General features: G+C 42.1%; 1 protein-coding gene across 3 annotated transcripts in view; it reads left to right on the top strand.

Moving 5' to 3' along the window:
- The first annotated feature begins 322 nt into the window (after positions 1 to 322).
- Positions 323 to 21,112, top strand: part of ppm1b (protein phosphatase, Mg2+/Mn2+ dependent 1B) — a 125,474-nt gene continuing 104,684 nt past the window's right edge. Inside the window, exons 1-2 of one of the 3 annotated variants that reach the window (XM_033025511.1) lie at positions 333 to 639; positions 4,710 to 4,715. The gene's annotated coding sequence lies outside the window, so the exon portion shown is untranslated. Of the gene's footprint in view, positions 640 to 4,709; positions 4,716 to 21,112 lie in introns of all 3 variants that reach the window. The other 2 variants (XM_033025514.1, XM_033025513.1) reach the window with 2 other exon arrangements.

A 21,112-nucleotide genomic window follows, 5' to 3' on the forward strand; every position in this document is an offset into this window, starting at 1 on the left:
GATTGTTGCAAAACTGACATCATCGACTCGTATTGGCTGCTGGTGATTTCATCCAAGTAACATCCGGGAACATGCTGCCTCGACGTAAACGGTCGGGCGGGCGCTTCAGCCAACACGAAGAAAGGGATTAATTGACATGCAGCCTCTCCAATCGGCGGTGGAGATGGCGCATTCGCACCAATGGCAAATCGACATTGGGATAGGAGGCGGGACTTACGGACACCAGATAAATATTATGGTTGACGGTTAGAATGGTTGGGTGAGGAATTTTGTCGTCGATTTCCGGCTTATGGAGCGGGAGGGAAGGGCAAAACCACACACACAACTTTGATTGCAGAGTTTGTTTGGAGCGCCCGCCCGCCCCAGCGCCATCTCCATGGACTGAGCGGCGGTGGCGTCGTTTCTTTTTTTTCGACCCTCACTTGTTTTAAAAAAAATCATATTTGATGTCCGTCTGAGACGTCATTAAAATGTCTGAAATTGCCCGCTGCTGTGAACTGCAGGCATTAATGAGTTACAATACTGTATAAACGGGTGTTGTGAAGAAAATATATATTAAAAAATAATAATTAACCTCGTGTGTAAATCTGAAATCGGGAACTTAACCACGGGAGAGGCAGGAAAGAGAGAGAGAGAGGCGTAAGTAACCGTGTTTAAATAACTGGGAGAGTCGGTGTGTGTGTTCTCTTCTTCTCTACCCGCCCCCCCACCCCCACCCCCACCACCCCTCACCCCTCACCATGGCAGCCTGGTTCGCTTCTGTTCCCGTCTAGCCTCCTTCCTCCACCGGCTCGGTTCTCTCACTGGAGGTCGGGGCTTGTGTTAAGGCCTTAGGCCCAAACCATTTATTTTTGTTTCAGAGTGTGTGTTTCATCATATATTTTCGTACATGAAAACAAGACTGGCAGGCACCCATATTATTAATTTACCACTCGCTTAAAACGTGTGGGTCCATGTAAAATATAAATATATTTCCAGTGAATAATTTGTTTAAATTATCTGTGCAATGTGTTGACATAAGCATTTAGGCATTGCTTAAAATGGCATCAGCTCCTTTAACAGAGGAGCAGGTAGAGGTGGGAGATGATAAAAGGTCATTGTTAATCTCTTATAGGTAATAGGTTCAGATTTGAATTTGGCTGGCTGCTAAATGTATTTTAAAGGATTTTTAACCAATCTTTGAAATGAGAATAACGCTAAAATAGGGACCAGATTTGTCTTTTGCACTCTATTCCTTTTCTATGATTTTATGTGGTATTAAATATTACATTTCCAGCGGTTTTGAATTAAATTTTACTTTTAAATGTGATAAATAATCTGTAATCCATACATTCCTTATAAAGGATATGACTCGTGTTCTTAACATTGACAGCTTTGGGGTCTGGAGGTGCTTGATAGCCTTTGATACATTTGAAAAAATAGTATTACTTGGTTTTGAAAATACCCTAATATTTTGTAGAAGGGTCTTGACCCTGAAACGTCGCTTATTCCTTCGCTCCATAGATGCTGCCTCACCCACTGAGTTTTTCCAGCATTTTTGCCTACTTTTTGTTTTTCTAGCATCTGCAGTTCTTTCTTAAACTAATATTTTGCATTGTCTTTTTCACATTAATGTAATTATTTGTTTGTTGGATTAGATTAAACTTAATTGATCACTTGAATTTTAGTTTAGCATTTATTTTAATTAATTCTGACGGCTAAAGTTGCTTTTCAACCTGAGATTTATTTTCAAGGTTGTAGTGAAAATTGATACGAAATGAAGTGTGTTTAGTTTGTATTGCCCATGTAAATTTCATAGATTTGAAATGTTCTTGGTCGAACAAGGCAATTTTGGTAGTTTTTTAAAATTTGTGAATCAAACTATGGAAAACAACACTATGTTATGTTATCACTTTGTAAGTGGTGTAGCTCACTTACATTAAATTATAATGGATTAACAGCTTTACCAAGTCCAAATTTGTAAGCTCAAGCTTCGATGTAATCAGTGTTTAAGAGATCTAGGGAGCTATCGGATAATATTTCCCATGTAATGAAATTGCATTAAGTTGGTGCTGTGGCTCTCGCTATCCACAAAAGGGGTACAACAGGCTGTTGTTCAAAAAGGAACTGCAGATGCTAGAATATCGAAGGTACACAAAATTGCTGGGGAAACTCAGCAGGTGCAGCAGCATCTATGGAGCGAAGGAAATAGGAGACGTTTAAGTGTTTCGGCCCGCAACGTCGCCTATTTCCTTCGCTCCATAGATGCTGCTGCACCCGCTGAGTTTCCCCAGCAATTTTGGGTACAACAGGCTTCTGTGTTTAAAGCAAGCCTGCTATTCAGTTTTTATCTCTTGGGTAGACGGTGGGATGAAAATTTGAAAGTTGCTTAATGTTTGAGGATGTTTCTGATGATTTGTTATTGATCGTGGAAGTGGCAATCAGATTTTTGTTAAAGTTCTGTGGAACTAAGTAGTAGCAGGACTGCAGGTTTACCTGATGAAGATGTGGAAGAGCAACAGTGTAAGTGCTTAAAAGGGAACTATATATTAAAAATAAAAAGATCAATTGAGGTAAAGGAAATCCATGAAGCACAGATGTACTGCATCCTCGAATCCCTCCATAAATGTTTTGGTGGAATGCATGCAAAGTGGAAAGTGGCAAGTTTACACGCTGTTCAGGAAAGAGGAAAAATCCTATTTTAAGTAGAGCCTATTGTCTCAGGGTTTTCTGAAGTATTTTGTGAATGGTTTGCTTTTGAAGTGCAAACCCTGTTATAATGATGAAAGCAGATAATAATAATAATAATAATAATATCTTTTATTGTCATTGCACATAAGTGCAACGAGATTTGGGTATGCAGCTTCCATCCGACATCATAACTTAAGTAACTACTAAAATTTAGGTTTAGATACCCCGAGAACATGGTTTGTACAAAGAACATTACAACAGTAAAGTAGTCAAAACAGACTAAAGTGCAGATGTGTCTGTGCGACGTGACCATCCGAGGGAGACAGTCCGTGGGGGTGAGGGGCACTCAGCAGGGCTGGTTCAGAGCAGCTATAGCTCTGGGAAAGAAGCTGTTCCTGAGTCTGGAGGTGCGGGCGTAGAAGGCCTTGTAACGTCTGCCGGAAGGAAGTAGTTCGAACAGTCCATTACAAGGGTGTGAGGAGTCTTTGTGAATGCTGACTGCCTTCCTGAGGCACCGTGTGTGGTAGATGCCCTCCAAGGCTGGTAGCGGTGTCCCAATAATTTTCTGCGCTCTGTGGACGACGCGCTGAAGAGCTCTCCTTTCCGCCTCCGTGCAGCTGAGATACCACACACAGATGCCATACTCTCTGTCGTGCAGCGGTAGAAGGTTGTCAGCAGCTGTTGGGGCAGACCAGTCCTTTTCAATGTTCTCAGAAAGAACAGTCGTTGCTGTGCCTTCTTGACCAGCGCAGCGGTGTTGGTGGACCATGTGAGGTCCTCTGAGCTGGTCTGAGATAGCAGTACAGCTTCAATTTGAATATTGGCGTTGATAGAGATATGCTAGTCAGGACATTGCTATAACAGAATAAGGGTTCCGACTCAAAACGTCACCCATCCTTTTTCTCCAGAGATGCTGCCTGACACGTTGAGTTACTCCAGCAATTGTTGTCTATTGTCACTTCTATCTCCTCTCTTCTTTGGTCATCGTCACACAGTGTGAAAACGGGCTCAACTTGCCCACACTGATAAACATGCCCCATCTACAGTAGTCCCATTTGCCTGCATTTGGCTCCTATTCCTCTAAACCTACCCTATCCACATACCTGTTTAAATGTTTCTTGATCATTGTGATAGTACCTGCCTCGTCTACCTCCTGGCAGCTCATTCCATACATCTACCACTGTGTAAAATTTGATCCTCAGGTTCCTATTAAATCTTTCCCCCTTTACCTTAAACCTATGTCGGGTTCTCGATTCCTCTATTCTGGGTAAAACATTCTGTGCTTTTACTCTATATAATAATACCAAAAACCCTCTTTCCATCCAATTGAGCAATCTCCCAGAATAAAATATTTTGGCATTACTGTACTGGGGTTTTTGGCTATTGTGTAGAGGTATCTAAAATGTGGAAGGCAGAAAGGGGTGGAGATGGATTGGTGATGGGATCATGTGGTGGTGGATGGCAGAAATTATGGAGAATGATGTGCTGGCAATAGAGGCTGGTGGGGTGAAGGTGAGGACCAGGGGAACTTAGTCCATGTTCTGTTTGGGGCGCAGGGAGAGCAAGAGCACAACTACAGGACACAGATGAGATGCGGGCGAGGGATCCATCTATCACTGCAGGGGGGATACCACATTTACGAAAGAAAGAGGACATCTCGGATGTATGTGAATGGAAAGCCTTATCTTGGGAGCAGATGTGGCTGATGCGGAGGAATTGAGAGTAGGGGATAGTGTCAATTCAAGAGTGTTTTATTCTCATGTCCCAGATAGAACAATGAAATTCTTACTTGCTGCAGCACAACAGAATATGTAAACATAGTACACTGTAAACAATGTGATATGATAAACGAAGAAGGGTGGGAGGAAGAGTAGTCCGGATAACTGGAAGTTGGTAGGTTTGTGGTAGATGTCAGTCCCTGTGATGGGAATAGAGATCAAGAAAGGGGACACAATGCTGAAGTAACTCAGCGGGACATGCAGCATCTTTGGAGAGATGGAATGGGTGACATTTTTGGTCGAGACCCTTCAAGGAAGGAGAGAGAGGTGACTGATAGTGCAGGTAAATTCGAGGAGAGGATGGAAGTTAGTAGTAAAGTTAATGAAACCAATGAGTTCTGCACGGGTGCAGGAGGCAGCTCCAATGCAGTTATCGACTTTGGGGAGAAAAAGTTGCGGAATGGTGCCAGTGTATGTCTGGAACAAGGACAGTTCAATGTGACGAACAAAAGGCAAGCAAGCCTGGGCCCGAGTGCCTATGGCTACACCTTTAGCTTGGAGAATGTGAGATGAGTCAAAAGAGAAGTTGTTGAAGTGAGGACAAGATCTGCCTGGTGGACAAGAGTGTTAGAGGGAAATTGATTTGGTCTCTGTTCAAGGAAGAACCTGAGGGCCTTGAGACCTTCCTGGTGGGGGATGGAGGTGTAAAGGGACTATATATCAATGGTAAACATGAGGCAACGGGGCCAAGAAACAAAATGTTATTGAAGAGTTGAAGGACATGTGAGGTGCCATGTATGTAAGTGGGAGGGAACTGGACAAGGAGGGATAGGATAGAATCAAGGTATGTGGAGATGTGTTCAGTGGGGAAAGGTGAAAGCAGAAAAAATGGGTTTGTCAGGGCGGTCCTGTTTGGAGATCTTGGTGAGGAGATGGGAGTGGGCAGTGCGGGGCTGGAGAACGATAAGTTTAGAGGCTGTGTAGGGAAGATCACCAAAGGTTATGAAACAGTCTGGAAGATAATGGGCTGGTGTTCGTCTGTGGTATGAGGTGGTGTCTGGGAGCTGGTACCCGGCCTCAGTACAGTAGTAGAAGTCAGCCAGCCTGTGTTTTTCTTCACGGAAGGGAACATGGATAGCAGTGTTCTCCAGGGGTCAGTGCTGCGGCTGCTCTCTGATAAATATAAATTACTTTGAAATGTATTAATAGGATTAAAGTTCCACATTTGTGAATGACATGTTTGGAAGTGTTATAAGCAATGATGAGTATAGAAACATAGGCCCTTTGGCATTCTCCACCATTCAATGTGATCATGGCTGAGCATCTACTTTGGTATCTTGTTCCTACTTTTTCCCTTGAAACCTTTAGCATTAAGAAATACATCTACTTCCTCAATTATTTTAGTTAGATAGTAATTAGACTGTTGGAGAACATAGATTGGTTCGTAGAACAGTGAAGAATCAACTGTTTAATTGTCATCTACACTGGGATTGGAGCAATGAAATTCTTGTCTGCTGAAGCTTTACAGATACTTTAGATTTAGATGCAACAGATCAACAAATAAATATGCATTAAAAGATCAGTAATTCCAGTTAAACCATACCACGACTGCAAGCCAAAGAACCTCAGTGCAAAGTCCATAGTAGTTTGGTGCTGAGGTAAAGTTGTGGTTGTGCAGGGTGGTTCGAGAGACTGATGGTTGATGGGAGGAAACCGTTCTTCAATGTGGAATTAATTGTTTTTAAGCTCCTATCGTATCTTCCCAATGGTAGCATTGCCAGACTGTTCTGTGTCTTTGATATTAGCTTCCTTCTTGAGGCAGCGATTTTTGTTCATCCCTTCAGTGGTCGGGAGGTTGATACCGGTGATGCACTGGGCAATGATCACTACTTTTTTTTGCGCTTGAGTAATTAAATCGGGCTGTGATGCAACCAGTCAATATAGTCTACCGTCCACTTGTAGAAATTTGATCGAGTATTCGGCAAACACATCTAACAGGAAGGCAAATGGTAGATTACATTGAATACAGAAAAATATGAATTAATATAATTGGCAGAAAGAATAAAGCGAGATGGTATACCAAATGGCACTGTTCTGAAATGTTAACAGCAATAGTAGAACTTGGGTGTATTTGTGTATGCATTCTTGAACATGGCAGGACATGTTGAAAGAATAGTTAAAGTACATAGGACACTGGGATTCATACGTAGTATATTGAAGTAGGAAGTCATGATGATGCATTATATAGCACTCCCAAGAATATTGTGTTCAATTTTGGTTTCCTAAATTTAGAAAGTTTAAGATTGAAGAAAGTACAAAAACAAATTAACAGAATGGTTCCAGAGATGAAACGTGTGCCCCATACTGCCAAGGAGAACAAGATTCAGGTCTATGGGAACAATACTACCTACATGTTTTCTTCCAAATTATGCACAGCGCTGATCTGGAAATATAACATTATCTCTTCATCACTGCTAGGTCCAAAGTCTGAGAATTATTTTCCTAACATTGCTCTGGGAGAACCTTCATCAGAAGGACTGCAATGTTTAAGAGGGCAGCTAGCCACCAGTTTCTTCAGGACATGTGGTGGGCAATAAATGCTGGCTTTACCAGTGACTTCTGGATCCCAAAAGAAAATAATAAAAAAAAGAGCTACGAGGATAGATTGGTCAAACTAGGGTTCTTCTCCTTTATTGGAGATGTGTAAGATCACAACTGATTTTGGTAGTGTAAGTAGAAGGATGTTGTTTCCATTGGTGGGTGGTTCCAGTACCTGGGGATAGAGATTTGAAATTTTGACCAATACCTCGAGTAAATAATTTTTCCTTGATCTGGTCCTCACCTTCACCTCACCAGCAGGAAGAATGTAACACGCAGGGTGCCCCAAGGGTCAGTTTTGTATTAATGACCTGGAGGCGGTAGCAGAATGTAAGGTATTCAAGTCTGCTGACAGCACGAAAATAAGTGAAGTTGATGGAATATAGAACAGTCCAGCAAAGGAACAGGCTCTTCGGTTTGTGCCCAACATGATGCCAAGGCCATCACTTATCTACCTGCACATAACCCATATCCCTCAATTATGTGCATATGGAGTCAAAGAGTGATAGTGTGGAAACAGGCCCTTTGGCCAACATGTCCCAGCTACACAGTCCCACCTATTTGCGCTTGGTCCATATTCCTGCAAACTTGTCCTATCCATGTACTGTCTAACTGTTTCTTAAATGTTGGGATAATCCCAGCCTCAACTACCTCTTCTGGCAGCTTGTTTCATGCACCCACCACCCTTTGTGAAAAAGTTACTCCTCAAATTCCTATTCAATAATTTCCCCTTCACCATGAACCTATGTTCTCTGGTCCTCAATTCCCATATTCTGGGCAAAATATTCTGTGCATCTACCTGATTTATTCCTCTCATGATTTTATAAACCTCTATAAGATCACCCCTCATCCTCCTGCGCTCCAAGGAATAGAGACCCAGCCTACTCAACCTCTCCCTATAGCTCAGACCCTCTAGTCCTGGTAACATCCTCGTAAATCTTCTCTAAACCCTTTCAAGCTTGACAATATCTTTCCTATAACATGGTGCCCAGAACTGAACACAATACTCTAAATGCGGTCTCACCAACGTCTTATGCAACTGCAACATGACCACCCAACTTCTATACTCAATACTCTGATTGATGAAGATCAATGTGCCAAAATCCTTTTTGGAAGTGCCTATCCAAAAGTCATTTAAATGCCACTGATGTATCTGCATCAACCACCAGCTTCAACGGTGTGTTCCAGGCACTCGTCACCATCTGTGTAATTAACTTGCCCCGCACATCTCCTTTAACTTTTGCCCCTCTCAAAGCTTAAAGCTATGCCCTCTAGTATTTGATTTTTCTACCCTGATACTCATACTCATACTTACTTTATTAGCCAAGTATGTGTTACAACATGAGGAATTTGATTTGCCATACAGTCATTCTAATAAAAAGCAACAGAACACAAAATACATTTTAACATAAACATCCACCACAGTGACTCCTCCACTTTCCTCACTGTGATGGAAGGCGAAAAAAAGTTCAATCTCTTCCCTTCTTTGTCCTCCAGCGGTCGGGGGCCTCTATCCTTCCGTTGACGGAACGATCTTACTCCCGTAGTCGACGCTGGGCTTCCTCTTCGGGGCAATCGAACTCCTGCATTGGGGGGAATCTCAGCTCCCCAGCGCCGGACGATCCACCCCGGGTTGGGGCAAATCGAACCTTCCGCGTCGCTGTCTATGTCTATCTATGTCTCTCATAATTTTATATACTTCTCTCTGGTCTTCCCACAACCTCTGGCATTCCAGAGAAAACAATCCAAGTCTGTCCAACCTCTCTCTGAAGCTAATGCCTCCTAATCCAGACAACATTCTGGTTAACGGCCTCTGCATCCTTTCCAAAACCACAACATCATTCCTGTAATGGGAAGACCAGAACTGCACACAATATTCCAAATTCAGTCTACTTAAGGCCTATAAAGCTGCACGATGACTAATTGACTGTTATACTTCTGTCAAGCTTCTCAAGTTTGTGGACGACACAACCCTGATTGGACTGCTCCAGGATGGGGAAGAATCTGCCTACAGACAGAAAGTGTCACAGTTGGCGTCCTGGTGCCGTAGCAACAACCTAGAGCTCAATGCTCTTAAGACGGTGGAATTGATTGTAGACTTTAGGAGAGCTCCCCCTCCCCTCATCCCACAGTCACATCTGTGGAGTCTTTTAAGTTCCTGGGAACCATCATCTCCAAGGACCTTAAGTGGGGGGCTACCATCGACTCCACAGTCAAAAAGGCACAACAGAGGATGTACTTCCTGCGACAGCTGAGGAAGCACAATCTGCCACAGGCAATGATGGTCCAATTCTACAAGGCCATCGTAGAGTCTGTTCTCACCTTCCCCATCATGGTCTGGTTTGGCTCCGCCACCAAGCCCGACACCTGGAGGTTGCAGTGAATCGTCCGATCAGCACAGAAGATTAGTGGCTGCAACCTTCCCTCCATTGATGAACTGTACACTTCAAGGACCAGGAAGCGAGCGGGCAAGATCATCTCTGACCCCTCTCACCCTGGCCACAAACTCTTTGAATCACTGCCCTCTGGAAGGCGACTCCGGACTGTCAAAGCTGCCACAGCCAGACATAAAAACAGTTTTTATCCACGAGTAGTTGCTCTACTCAACAGCCAAAAATCTGTAGCCTCCCTTTGATCTGGTATTTTGTTGGTTCGCATGCTTGATCAATGGTGTTTTATCATTAATGTTTTATTATTATTAATGTGTAGTGTTTTCTGAGTCATTCGTAACTGTCACTGTATATCATGTGTTGTTACTGTATGGAGTGTTGTAAAAACAAGCCTGAAGGCTTTGTGTCTCAATGCAAGGAGCATTCGTAATAAGGTGGATGAGTTGAATGTGCAGATAGCTATTAATGACTATGATATAGTTGGGATCACGGAGACATGGCTCCAGGGTGACCAAGGCTGGGAGCTGAACATCCAGGGATATTCAATATTCACGAGGGATAGACAGAAATAAAAAGATGGAGGGGTAGCGTTGCTAGTTAGAGAGGAGATTAACGCAATAGAAAGGAAGGACATTAGCTTGGAGGATTAGTTTGCAGAAAACGCTAGTGGGAATTGTGTCCAGGCCACCTAACGGTAGTAGTGGAGTTCGGGCTGGCATCAAACAGGAAATTAGAAATGTGTGCAACGAAGGTAAAACAGTTATAATGGGTGACTTCAATCTACATATAGATTGGGCGAATCAAATTGGCATGGGTGCTGAGGAAGAGGATTTATTGGAATTTAAGCAGGATAGTTTTCTAAACCAACATGTGGAGGAACCAACGATAGAGCAGGCTCTTCTAGACTGGGTATTGAGTAATGAGGAAGGGTTAGTTAGCAGACTTGTTGTGCTTGGCCCCTTGGGCAAGAGTGACTATGATATGGTTGAGTTCTTCATTAGGATGGAGAGTGACATAATTAATTCAGAAACAAGGGTTCTGAACTTAAAGAAAGGTAACTTTGAGGGTATGAGACGTGAATTGGCCAAGATAGACTGGCAATTGATTCTTAAAGGGATGGCGGTGGATATGCAATGGAAGGCATTTAAAGACTGCATGGATGAACTACAACAATTGTTCATCCCAGTTTGGCAAAATAATAAATCAGGGAAGGTAATGCATCCATGGATAACAAGGGAAACCAGGGATAGTATCAAAACAAAAGATGAAGCGTACAAATTAGCCAGAAAAAGCAGCCTACCAGAGGACTGGGAGAAATTCAGAGTCCAGCAGAGGAGGACAAAGGGCTTAATTAGGAAAGGGAAAATAGATTGGGAAAGAAAACTGGCAGGGAACATTAAAAACTGACTGCAAAAGTTTTTATAGATATGTGAAGAGAAAAAGATTAGTTAAAACAAATGTAGGTCCCTTGCAGTCAGTAGCAGGCAAATTGATCATGGGGAACAAGGACATGGCAGACAAATTGAATAACTACTTTGGTTCTGTCTTCACTAAGGAAGACATAAATAATCTGCCGGAAATAGCAGGGGACCGGGGGGTCAAATGAGATGGAGGAACTGAGTAAAATCCAGGTTAGTCGGGAAGTGGTGTTCGGTAAATTGAATGGATTAAAGGCTGATAAATCCCCAGGTCCAGATAGGCTGCATCCCAGAGTACTTGAGGAAGTAGCCCCAGAAATAGTGGATGCATTAGTGATAATTTTTCAAAACTCTTTAGATTCTGGAGTAGTTTGAGGATTGGAGGGTAGCTAATGTAACCCCACTTTTTAAAAAGGGAGGGAGAGAGAAAACGGGGAATTACAGACCAGTTAGTCTAACATCGGTAGTGGGGAAACTAGTGGGGGTCAGTTATTAAAGATGGGATAGCAGCACATTTGGAAAGTGGTGAAATCATTGGACAAAGTCAGAAGGATTTATGAAAGGTAAATCATGTCTGACGAATCTTATAGAATTTTTCGAGGATGTAACTAGTAGAGTGGATAAGGGAGAACCAGTGGATGTGTTATATATCGACTTTCAGAAGGCTTTCGACAAGGTCCCACATAAGAGATTAGTATACAAACTTAAAGCACACGGTATTGGGGGTTCAGTATTGATGTGAATAGAGAACTGGCTGGCAGACAGGAAGCAAAGAGTAGGAGTAAACGGGTCCTTTTCACAATGGCAGGCAGTGGGGTACCGCAAGGCTCAGTGCTGGGACCCCAGCTATTTACAATATATATTAATGATTTGGTAGAGGGAATTGTATGCAACATCTCCAAGTTTGCGGATGACACAAAGCTGGGGGGCAGTGTTAGCTGTGAGGAGGATGCTAGGAGGCTGCAAGGTGACATCGATAGGCTGGGTGAGTGGGCAAATGCAAGGCAGATGCAGTATAATGTGGATACATGTGAGGTTATCCACTTTGGTGGCAAAAACAGGAAAGTAGACTATTATCTGAATGGTGGCCGATTAGGAAAAGGGGAGATGCAACGAGACCTGGGTGTCATGGTAAACCAGTCATTGAAAGTAAGCATGCAGGTGCAGCAGGCAGTGAAGAAAGCGAATGGTATGTTAGCATTCATAGCAAAAGGATTTGAGTATAGGAGCAGGGAGGTTCTACTGCAGTTGTACAGGGTCTTGGTGAGACCACACCTGGAGTATTGCGTACAGTTTTGGTCTCCTAATCTGAGGAAAGACATTCTTGCCATAGAGGGAGTACAGAGAAGGTTCACCAGACTGATTCCAGGGATGTCAGGACTTTCATATGAAGAAAGACTGGATAGACTCGGCTTGTACTCGCTAGAATTTAGAAGATTGAGGGGGGATCTTATGGAAACTTACAAAATTCTTAAGGGGTTGGACAGGCTAGATGCAGGAAGATTGTTCCCGATGTTGGGGAAGTCCAGAACAAGTGGTCACAATTTAAGGATAAGGGGGAAATCTTTTAGGACCGAGATGAGAAAAACATATTTCACACAGAGTGGTGAATCTCTGGAATTCTCTGCCACAGAAGCTTGTTGAGGCCAGTTCATTGTCTATATTTAAGAGGGAATTAGATGTGGCCCTTGTGGCTAAAGGGATCAGGGGGTATGGAGAGAAAGCAGGTACAGGATACTGAGTTGGATGATCAGCCATGATCATAATGAATGGCGGTGCAGGCTCGAAGGGCCGAATGGCCTACTCCTGCACCTATTTTCTATGTTGTTACTTGTGGGCGGAGCACCAAGGCAAATTCCTTGTATGTGAATACTTGGCCAATAAACTTACTTACTGAATGCCTTGACCTATGAAGGCAAGCATACCATATTACCACTCTATCCACGTGTTGCTGCTTTCAGGGAATTATAGACTTACAGTGCATTCAGAAAGTATTCAGACCCCTTCACTTTTTCCACACTTTTCCCTTTACAGCCTTATTTTAAAATGGATTAGATTCATTTTTTTTATCATCAATCTACACACAATACCCCAGAAGCTAAAACAGGTGTTTAGAATTTTTTGTGAAGAAATTAAAAATAAATAACTGAAATTTCACATTTACATAATTATTCAGACCCTTTGCTATGACACTCAAAATTGAGCTTCAGTTCAATTGTCCTTGAGTGGCCCAGCCAGAGCCCGGACTTGAACCCGATCGAACACCTGTGGAGGGACCTGAAAATAGCTGTGCATTGATGCTCCCCATCCAACCTGACAGAGCTTGAGAGGATCTGCAGAGAAGAATGGGAGAAATTGCCCAAATACAGGTGTGCCAAGATTGTAGCGTCATAACCAAAAAGACTTGAGGTTGTAATCGCTGCTCAACAAAGTACTGAGTAAAGGGTCTTATTTATTATTTATGTAAATGTGATATTTCAGATTTCGTTTTAGTTACTTTGCAAAAATTTCTAAACACCTGCTTTCGCTATTTTATTATGGGGTATTGTGTGTAGACTGATGATAATAAAAAAATGAATTTAATTAATTTTAGAATAAGGCTGTAATGTAACAATGTGGAAAAAGTGAAGGTTTGAATACTTTCTGAATGCACTGGACTCCAAGATCCCTTTGCACATCAATGCAGTTAAGGGTCTTCCCGTTAATTGTATATATTTCCCCTTTACATTTGATCACCTAAAGTGGAACACCTCACATTTGCTTGGTTTGAACTCCATCTGTCATTTCTCCATCCATTTCAGTTGCTGATCTAAATCCCGCTGTATACTTAGACAGCTTTATCAATCCACGAACCCAGCAATCTTGGCGTCATCTGCGAACGTACTAACCAACCCATCTATGTTTACCTCCAAGTCATGTATATCACAAACAGCATGGTCCCGGCAGAAGATCCTTGCTGATCTCCATGTTCCCGATGTTGGGGGAGTCCAGAACCAGCGGTAGGCCATTTTGGACTGAGATGAGGAAAAACGTTTTCACCCAGAGAGTTGTGAATCTGTGGACATCTCTGCCACAGAAGGCAGTGGAGGCCAATTTACTGGATGTTTTCAAGAGAGAGTTAAATACAGCTCTTCGGGCTAACGGAGTCGAGGGATATAGGGAGAAAGCAGGAGCGGGGTACTGATATTGGATGATCAGCCATGATCATGTTGAATGGTGGTGCTGGCTTGAGGGGCCAAATGGCCTACTCCTGCACTTATTTTCTATGTTTCTTTGAAAGATTAGGGATTTGAGTGCTCCAGGGAAGAGAAACCGAGGCATAGAGAAGATCATTCAAAATCATATTAAATGATGGAGCAACTACTAATTCCTGATTTCATATGTTCATACAAGGGGGATGTGAGGGATAAAATAGTTTTGAAACTCATTTGTTAGGGTGGTGTGGGAAGGAATTGGACAGGTACTTAAGCAAAAATAATTTGTAAGGCTATGGGGGAAAAAGCTGTGGATAGGACCAATGGAATTGCACATCAGGAGTTACATGAATGATGGATTAAATGACGTCTGGTGCTGCAACAGGTCTATACCTCAGGTCATCTCACTTTCGTGAAAAACAAAGAATAAAATTACACCGAACTTTAAAAGTGCTGACATTTGAAGGATATTTGACTGAATTGAATTCATAGAGAGAGTCACTAAATAAGGTGACCCGCAGAGCATGTCATTCAATATCATGTTTGCTGAGCCCTATTCATCAACATCTTAGTTGGGACAGGTGCAGCCATGTGTATGAACCAGCCAAATAATATGTCTGCAGCAGTAGTTTACTGTTAGTGTATCATGCAGTGTGTGAATCAGCAAGAGATTTACCAACGTTTTACCAACATCCACAAAGTATGAGAAGAATATGTTGCATTATATTGCTGCAATGACAACTTAACGTCATCATCCAGGTCAAAACATCCTCCTTGAATGGTATTCCATTCATCACCATCAACATTGACTCTCCACCAACAATGCACCATGTTTGTAAGGTATGCCATCTGCAAAATGTCCTGTGGTTACCAGCAAAGGCTACTCTATCAGAATTTTCTAAATTTGCAAACTGTTCCACTCCAGGTTTCCCTATAAATCTGGAAATGTATCGCTGTTTCATCTCTATTGGGTATGAACTCTTTGAAACTCTTACCCCATAGCATTCTTGGACTACTTTCATCATGAGCATTTCATTCATTTAAGAACATAGTTCATCACAGCATTTGCAAGAGCAATTAGGAATGACCCATATATGTTAGCCTTTCCAGACTTGGCCGCATCCCATATATAATCAGAAGAAAGATCAGCAGTTGAAGGCTGTCTGCCTTTGTACCCATGCTGTCCTTTGAAGAATCTAGATTCTTTCCCTTTCAGGCAATGTGTTTGGTTCAAATATGTTATATGGACATTTAGAGGACTGAATTGTACTTTATTACAAAATTAAAAATGGAATACAATGGCAAGTGAAGCACAAACTGACTCCTGAAAGTTCTACCATTGTGCCCATGCACAAGTCAAGTACATGATAAAGCACTGTTCACTTGCCTGAATGAATGCAGTTGCAACAATATTCAAGCTTGATCACAAGATATTAGAAGGACGGTATTCAGAGGGCGGCGGAGGTTGGTTCTCTGGATACTTTCACGAGAGAGCTAGATAGGGCTCTTAAAGAAAGCGAAGTCAGGGGATATGGGGAGAAGGCAGGAACAGGGTACTGATTGGGGATGATCAGCCATGATCACATTGAATGGCGGTGCTGGCTCGAAGGGCCGAATGGCCTACTCCTGCACCTATTGTCTATTGGCTATAAGGACTGTAATTGTACAGATAGAGGGAGGGATGGAAAAGAGAAGTGAATTGCAAATACTTCTCATTTAGAATGATTGTAAATCATTTTTATAAGAGCACAGAAGTAATATTACATTTTAAAAAAATAGTCATTGTCATAGAAACTATACAGCATGAAAACAGGGCCTTCAGCGCAAGTTGGTATTCAGGGCTAGTCCAATTTTCCTGGATTTGAACCTAATCCCTCTAATTCTTTCCTATTGATATATCTGTCCAGATGTTGTTTGAAAGTAATTATTGTGTCTTCTTCAATATCTTCCTTTTGGAAGCTTCTTCCAGATACGAACCATCCTCCCAGTGAAAAGGTAGGCCCAAAGGTCCCCCTTAAATCCTGTCCCTGGGGGAAAAAACTGAGCATTCACTTGATCCATTCCCCACATAATTTTTTATATTTGAATAAGTTGTTTGCTTCAATATTTTTAAACTTGCAGTACTCTACAGCAACTTGAAAAGCCACTGGTCTCTAAGTTATAACCATATAATATAACCATATAACAATTACAGCACGGAAACAGGCCATCTCGACCCTTCTAGTCCGTGCCGAACACATAATCTCCCCTAGTCCCATATACCTGCGCTCAGACCATAACCCTCCATTCCTTTCCCATCCATATAACTATCCAATTTATTTTTAAATGATAAAAACGAACCTGCCTCCACCACCTTCACTGGAAGCTCATTCCACACAGCTACCACTCTGAGTAAAGAAGTTCCCCCTCATGTTACCCCTAAACTTCAGTCCCTTAATTCTCAAGTCATGTCCCCTTGTTTGAATCTTCCCTACTCTCAGTGGGAAAAGCTTTTCCACGTCAACTCTGTCTATCCCTCTCATCATTTTAAAAACCTCTATCAAGTCCCCCCTTAACCTTCTGCGCTCCAAAGAATAAAGCCCTAACTTGTTCAACCTTTCTCTGTAACTTAGTTGCTGAAACCCAGGCAACATTCTAGTAAATCTCCTCTGTACTCTCTCTATTTTGTTGACATCCTTCCTATAATTAGGCGACCAAAATTGTACACCATACTCCAGAATTGGCCTCACCGATGCCTTGTACAATTTTAACATTACATCCCAACTTCTATACTCAATGCTCTGATTTATAAAGGCCAGCACACCAAAAGCTTTCTTTACCACCCTATCTGCATGAGATTCCACTTTCAGGGAACTGTGCACAGTTATTCCCAGATCCCTCTGTTCACCTACATTCTTCAATTACCTACCATTTACCATGTACGTCCTATTTTGATTTGTCCTGCCAAGATGTAGCACCTCACACTTATCAGCATTAAACTCCATCTGCCATCTTTCAGCCCACTCTTCCAACTGGCATAAATCTCTCTGTAGACTTTGAAACTCTACTTCATTACCCGCAACCCCACCTATCTTAGTATCATCTGCATACTTACTAATCCAATTTACCACGCCATCGTCCAGATCATTGATGTACATGACATCAATAGATTGTAATATTTTCTGAATTTGTCAGAAGCATTATTGTGGAGACTGGGAGATTTTTTTCAGACCCTTAAACACCTATGTGTGAGAGAGAGAGAAGCGAATGTCACCAAACTTCTGAATTCTCTGGGGTGGAACCCTCTCCAAGACAGACGTGAAGCTCACCTTTTGACCTGTTTTTACAAAATGTTAAATGGTCAGCTCAACATAGACTACAAGATCTACACCAAACCCAAACCAATTAGAAGCAGACGAGGGCATTCGATCCAATTTGTGATCCCAGCTACAAAGACAGATGTATACAGCAATTCGTTCTTCCCCCGCACAATTAAAGCATGGAATAATCTCCACCCAACTATAGTTACCCAACCAGATGCAACTAAATTTAAAGTAGCTCTTTCTTCCCAATAACCCGTTCTGGCTTAAGCCCTCCCTTCACCACCTCCAGTTTAAATTCCATTTGGAATATTTTGGAGGACCAAGAACGGCATTCCATGAAAATGTTTCATTACGTTAAGTTTCACAAATCGAAGGCTGGGTATAACAAATTATAGGTGTTTTGATGCAGTTTGTTCCTCTGGGTAACGAGTGCAAGCTATTTGTTATAGTTAATAGAAGAATTGTAAATGGGAGACATGTTCCACCAAATAGTCAACGGTCTGACAGTGAAAATTCCATCAATTAAGGGTGGTAAATCGAGAGACACCTGCAGTGTCAAATACAGAAAGCTATTATTGTGGTAAAGAAAGAGCTCCCAGAGGGATGTATTTTTTTTAATATTCAAAGTGAGCCAATGGGCATTTAAAAACAATCTTGCACACAAACAAAATATCATTTTCATGCTGTTGCAATAGCTTTAAGCAGTATTGGGTTTGAAAGTACCAAAATAAGCCCATTTTGTATTCTTTGAAACCTTTCCAATTAGTCCCATTTCACTGTTTGAATATTTTTAAATATTTATTGACTAAAAAAAATGGATCCACAAACTACTTTCAATATTTCCGATGTTATTGGCAATGCCCTCTGCAGTTTGTCATCAAGAAGGTGTTAGTGAGCAGCTTCTTGAACAACTATAGTCTTTCTGGTGGAAGTAGCCTCACAATGCTGTTGGTTAGGGATTTCTAGGATTTGAGAACACTATTCGGTCAGGAATAGGCATAAATTGGAGGGGAACCTGCAACATCGGTGTTCCCATATGCCTGCTGCTTTTATTTGACTTGTCGGCAGAGGTTTGAGAGGTGCTGACAGAGTAGCCTGGGTGAGTGTCTGCAGTGCTAGTTTACGCAGTGTATGTTTGCTTTTTGTATTTATCCTTTTGATAACAAACCTGACCATTATGCTTTAATGGCTGGAATGTGTGGTTAAGAATATAAACTGATCTGCCAAGCCATGTTCCATCTTTCAGTGCGTTCATGGGGCTGAAATATTTCTTAGTTTCCTCCACTGACATTGAAACCATTATCTCTATGGAACATACCTTCCCCTTCTACCCCATAACATTGGTGTTGCCTGTACATAAACCTTATCCTTTCTCTTGGTTTTGTACTGTCCAACAAATCCATTTATCAGGTCAATAACCTGTTCTCGGGTCTAGGAGCTATAGTTTTATTCATGACCTCTTGCGTGATCAAAAAGCATTTCCACAGATAATTCCACATTTTCCACTTTATTAATCTGCTCTTGAAGCATGAAGAAACAAGGAATTGTCGATGCTGCTTTACAAAAAAAGACAAAGTGCTGGAGTTATTTGGCGGGTTAGGCAGCATCTTTGGAGAATATGGATGTGATGTTTCGGGTCTGAAGAATGGTCCCGACCCAAAATGTCATCTATCCATTTTCTCCAGAAATGCTGTCTGGCCAATTGAGTTGCTGCACAGCACTTTGTATCTTGTTTCATGAAACCCATTATTTCCTATCTTGATTCTTTTTCTCTTTCTCATTTTTTCCGACTTTCTGACCCCTCCATCACTTTAATAATTTCATGCTCCCTGATCCCATACTCTTATTTTAACCATACACATCCAGCCCCCTCCATAGCTCTCCCACCAAGTTGGGTAAAATATGTTATAGTTAACAAATGGCTCAACCAGTTCTAATTCATCCCCGCACACTTTCACATGATTGGACGTTTTCACATGCTTGCTTCAATTACAATAAGTTGCTTTGGTAATGCACATGGGTTTAAGCTATTCCTGTCTCTGGGAGATGCAAAACATTATCTGGTTTTGTCTGGACCCCCTTTCTGACACATAGTCATAGAGCAAGGAAACAAGCTTTTTGGCCAACTTGTCCATGCTGACGAAGATGTCCATCTAAGTTAGTTGCATTTGCTTGTGTTTGCCCATATCCCTCTAAACCTTGTGTAGGAAGGACCTGCGGATGCTGGTTTAAATCGAAGATAGACACAAAATGCTGGAATAACTCAGGGGGACAGGCAGCCTCTCTGGAGGGAAAGAATGAGTGATATCTAGACCTGAAACGTTACCCATTCCTTCTCTCCAGAGATGCTGCCTGTCCCGCTGAGTTACTCCAGCATTTTGTGTCCATCTAAACCTTTCCTATCCATGCAATGTCTCAAGTGTCTATTAAGTGTTGTTATTATACCTCCCCAGCAACCTTTTCTGGCAGCAGATTCCATGTTTGCATTACTCTGCAGAAAAAAATTGCCCTTCAGGTTCCTATTAAATCTTTCTCTTTTCAACTTAAACAATGGTCTCCAATTTTTGATTCTCCGTCCCTGGAAACAAGACTGCATGAGCTCTATTTATGCCCTATTATTTTATTATCTCTAAAACATTAAATAACCCCTCAGTCTCCTATGCTCCAAAGAATAAAGTTCTAAGCTGCCCAACCCAGGCATGAGATTTCTCCGTGGATTTTGAAATTTGGTAAGGCATCGCCGCTGCTGTGAGGCTTCACCGCCACCATGGCCCCATTGTCGCGAGGCTTCACCGCTGCCGAGGCCTCACCCCTGTCGACGCCCCGGGCGCCGTCGGCCGCTTCATCGGACCCGGCTTCTACCTGCGAGACCCTGGGCGAGGTTCCACGCGGCGATCTGGGAGGCATCGGGACCGCGGCTCCTCGATAAAGGCCTCTGGCCGCATTCCCAGTTCACAGCCGCGGGCTGTCAGGATGCCTTCTGGCTGTCGGGAAGCCTTCTAGCCGCGTAATACAATGTATTGTTGCATTTCCAACATGGACTCGCCAATGAGTTAGCAATTAGCATTCCTTAATAGCCACTGACTTTGCAAATTCTGGCAATCAGAAAATGTCCAGCAATCAAAAGAAGATAAAAGATTAGTCACTTATTTTTCTTTAAAAAAAAATATATAATTTAACCATAGGTTTAAAGAAATGAAATCTTTAATTTTAAATTTTGGGAAGTGTTATTTTCAAATAATGTCTTAAATTCCAGGTTAAGATGTTAATATTTTGTCCACTGTACTTAATTTGACTGAGTAGCTATATAGCACAATATGATCATCTTTGAAGTAGATGGATCATCATTTTCTTCCTAAAGCCCTTGTCCCACTGTATGAGGTAATTCACGAGTTCTCCCGAGTTTTCCCCTGATTCGAACTCGTAGGAGTTCGTGGATGTCTCGTAGCGGCTCGTAGGTATAAAAAGTCTCGTAGTGGCTAACGGTAGGTATAAAAAGCAACAATTTATTTCATCACGGGTATTTTTCTACTCGTGGACATTTTTTGCAGGGATGAAAAAACGTTATGAGTTACCGGATGTCCCGAGTACCTACCGTTAGCATTGCGAGCCGCTACGAGACATCCACGAACTCCTACGGACCTGCAGGACATTCTCCGAGTTCGAATCAGGGGAAAACTCGGGAGAAGTCTAGAATTACCTCGTACAGTGGGACAGGGGTTTAACTGTTAAGAGTTGGATTCGAAATTCATTTGGCATTTAAATACAATGGTGAAGGATACATCTCCCTGATTAGAGTAAACAAGCAAGGAACAGGTATCA

This window comes from Amblyraja radiata, chromosome 8, assembly GCF_010909765.2.
Source record: "Amblyraja radiata isolate CabotCenter1 chromosome 8, sAmbRad1.1.pri, whole genome shotgun sequence".
NCBI lineage: Eukaryota > Metazoa > Chordata > Chondrichthyes > Rajiformes > Rajidae > Amblyraja > Amblyraja radiata.